The sequence below is a fragment of the Arachis stenosperma genome, chromosome 1 (assembly GCF_014773155.1).
Source record: "Arachis stenosperma cultivar V10309 chromosome 1, arast.V10309.gnm1.PFL2, whole genome shotgun sequence".
In the NCBI taxonomy this organism is placed as follows: Eukaryota; Viridiplantae; Streptophyta; class Magnoliopsida; order Fabales; family Fabaceae; genus Arachis; species Arachis stenosperma.
In genome coordinates, this window is record NC_080377.1 from 5,606,775 (window position 1) to 5,611,152 (window position 4,378).

Consider the following 4,378-nt stretch of genomic DNA (forward strand, 5'->3'; position numbering starts at 1 on the left):
ATTTTTAAAGTATAAGAACTAATTTACAATTTTATTGAAAGTGTAAAGACTAATAATGTAATTTAACCAAAAAAAATTTATGAAAACAAATTAGAAGAAAAAAAAAACGCTTGAAAATATGATAATTAATGAAATTTGTTTTGGCTGAATAGTTGATATTAAACATTTGTGATATAGGTATTCATTTGGAGGTTTCATGTATGTTATGAATAACGTGCAATGCTAATATAGGTGGGAAAGAATCTTTAACTATGTTAAAATTATTTGTTAATTAAAAAATAAGGTAGATTAATTGATGCAATAACATAATCTAAATTTCAATCCGTGCCGAAAAGAACAAAGTCATGTTGTCTACATCTAGTTGAAAGAGTCGTTTACATTGTGTTTAGTTTAAGTAGGTGTTTAATTTAATTTTTATAAATTGAAGTTGAATTTTATTTAATTATACTATAATTAATTTTGACTAAAATTAAGTCAATTTCAACGTGATTTATATTTAGATGTTTTGATTCAAAAATGATTGTAGTTGGCAAATTATTGTAGTTTTTTTTTTATTTAATTTGTTTCTATACGGCAGTACAGTGTAGTCTCTTTACTCCACCCCCATTCTCTTGACTCGTTACTTATTAATTATCTTAATCCCAAAATCACATCACAACCTAAAAGTAAACTACTAAATTATTATTATTATAGTACAATGTTATTTGAAAGTTTAGATTCTTAACCCCAAAATCACACCCTAAAAGTAAATTACTAAAATGTTATTTAAAAATTTAGAGTCTTAACAAAAAAAATATTAATAATAAATAAATTTTTTAAAACATTTTAAAAATAATAAAAAAATTAAATATTAAATATATATTTAAAAAATTAGAGTTCAAATTTTCATACAATTTTTTATAATTATAATTAAAAAAATAATTTTTTTATTTTTAAAATTTGTTTATTTTATGTCAAATGAATTTAAAAAAAATAATTGTAAATGACCATATTATTTTAAAAAATAAAAAATATAGAGATTAAATTTTTTGTGCATTTTTAAATATTTATTTAAATATTACTACAAAAATTTAGATAAAATAAATAAATTATTTACTAAATACGAAAGTTTTTTATTATTTACAAAAACATAATATTTACTAATTATTTTTGTCATATTTCAAATATTCAAAAGTTATTTTGTCGATAAAATTTTTTTGATACTAAATTAGTAGTTAATCCGTCTAAATTACTAAATTTTTTTGTTTAGTGTTTACTTTCTAAAGTTGGTAGCTACTTGAATTCTCTTCTTTCTCTTTTGAGTATTTCTTTTTTTTAATAAAATATGTGTTAAAATATAAAATATATATTAAATTAATTATTTAGTCATTAATTTTTAATATATAAATAATATTTTGGGCAAATGACATATTTAAATAAAATCAATGAATTCCTTACCCAAATGTGCAAAACAGAAATATGTTACGTAGTTGTGCAAATTCTAATATTATATAAACCGTGGGAGCCAACCACGGTTTACAATTTGAACATAAACCGTGGCTGGCAGGGACGATTTCTGGAAGAAACAAAATGAGCATAAACCGTGGCTACCAACCACGGATTACCAAGGGAAAATTTAAGGCATAAACCGTTGGTAGCTACCACGGTTTATATGGATATTGGCTTTGAAAGTAAAACCCTGTAGGCTCCCACGGTTTACGTTTATAATACTATATATACATAATCCGCTGAAGATGAGTACGGATTATGTATATATAGGGTGTGTTTGGCAAACACGTTGGTAAAGAAAGAAGTGCGTTTGAGCTTCTTGAAAGTTTCACTTTTATGTTTGGCAATTTTTTCTTTTTAAACGCAAAAACGATTCTGCCTCTAAACCCACGTTGAGAAGAAGCTAAAATTTGTAGCTTCTGCGTTTCACGTTCATGGTTGTTGATTACCTTTAAAAAATTAAGTGAGAAAATTTTTTCTTTTTTACCAACCTTACCCTTTATTTTCTTCTATAAGAAGGATACCAATAACTATAAGTTTCACTGTGTAGTTCTTTCTACTTTTTCATACTTCTTTCTTCCATTTTTTTTCCATTAAAATCATTCAGATTTGTTTCAATCACTAGTAAATTGAATATTTTAATTTTTATTATTTTAGTACTCATTTTCATATTTTAATTTTAGTGTTATGATTTATGATGTTATGTTTATATGAGTTTTTTTTATCATTTTCTATACTATTTTTATATGTATATTTTTTATGAATTTTTTATTTTTGTTTGATTATTTATATGATTTTTATTTATTTATTGTATTTTTTTTTATATGACAAATATTGTTAATTTTTATTTTTATAGTGCTATAATTTTTCAGATATTTTATTAATTTTTATGATTTTTATTTTTTTGTTCATATGAATTCTTTTTTCTATCTTTTACATTGTATTTATATATGTATGAAATTTTTTATTTATTTTATTCATATGTATTTTATTTAGTTTTTATTGTATTTTTGTTCATATGATATATGTGGTTTGTAATTGTAATTAATATACTACGTTTATTATCCAAATTTGTATAATATAAACTATGATCCTATAAAAAAAGATAAATAAATAAAAAATTAATTATAAGTAACATAGAGCCATAAATAATGAAATTTATAGTTCAAAATAATACTAAATTAAAGAGTACGGGTAATATTAGAAAAAGTATAGAATATTTTTTTTGTTTAACATATAAAATTTATAGTACTCTCTTTCATATTTTTTTATTATATTTATTTATTTATATAATAAATTTTTTTTATATTTTTGTTAGATTCTGTTTTTGCATGTATATAAAAAAAAATTGATGTCTTTTTAGTAATTTTCATCTAAAAGTGATTTTGAGTATATAATCCAAACAACATTTATTTTGCTATAATCAATTTTGATACAAATATTGCCAAACATAAATCACGTTAACACAAACTTAATTTTCATCAAAATCAATTTTGTAAAATCAATTTTATGCAAACTCACTTTTGCAAACTAAAATCCAAACACACACATAGTATTATAAACGTAAACCGTGGGAGCCTACAGGGTTTTACGTTCAAAGCCAATATCCATATAAACCGTGGTAGCTACCCACGGTTTATGCCTTAAATTTTTCCTTGGTAATCCGTGGTTGGTAGCCACGGTTTATGCTCATTTTGTTTCTTCCAGAAACCGTTCCTGCCAGCCACGGTTTATGTTCAAATTGTAAACCGTGGTTGGCTCCCACGGTTTATATAATATTAGAATTTACACAACCACGTAACATATTTCTGTTTTGCACATTTGGGTAAGAGATTCATTGAATTTATTTAAATATGTCATTTGCCCTAATATTTTTATATTTATTTATAAATTAAATAAATACATTAAAGAGGGGAAGGGAGGGAGGTGTTTTCCTTTTGAACAATCAATATAGTAATTAACTTTTAATATGCATTATATGTTTTATATTTATTTAAGAATTAGAAAATGAATACAAATTAATGATTAAAGAGGGGGCTGGATGGATTCAGTTGGTGATTAATGTGTTCCCCTTTCGGAGAAAAACATAAGGAAAATCCTTGCATTAGTGAAAGAGACACCTAGGGCGGTACATGTGACATCATCAGGGCCAGGGGGTGATGATAGAAAGAAGAGTAACATAAGATAGTATTTGATTATGACAACTACTCCAATCAAAATGGTAAAAATTTTTTATGATAATTTTTATTTAAAAAATATAATTTTTTTATTTAACCACATTTTAAATAAAAATAATATTTTTATAATATATAAAAATTAAATTCTATAATTTATCATCTAATAATTAAAATAAAATATTTTCACAAAGTCAATAAATTATAGCTTAAATGACATAATTTCTCTATACTCATCTAAAAAGTGAATTCGAGTGTCTTATCTTTTGATAAAAAAAATATATCTTCACAAAATAATAATAATAAAATTTTTATTAGAGTAGCCGGTTAATTTTTTTATATATTGAAAAAATTTGGGTGTAATACTTGATCATTAGATTTTATGGTGTTTTTCGAAATTGTGGGAACAGTACAATACGCCCTCTTTGTATTGACAATACGCCCTCCTTGTATTGTATATTTTAATTTAAAATATACAATGATGGTTTCAGTGGCTAAGAGAAGGGGGGTTGAATCTTAGCCCCTTTTTTTGCTTGCTAACACTTGCTGGTCTTAGAAGAAACTTTTCTGTTTTTAGCTCGTCCCTAGCCACGAGACATTTTCATTTTGTCTCATCACTTGACACGAGACATTTTTTATTTTTCATTTGAACAGTAAAAACAGAATTGAGATAGGAAGAGAGAGAGAAGATTACACCCAGATATATCCTGGTTCAG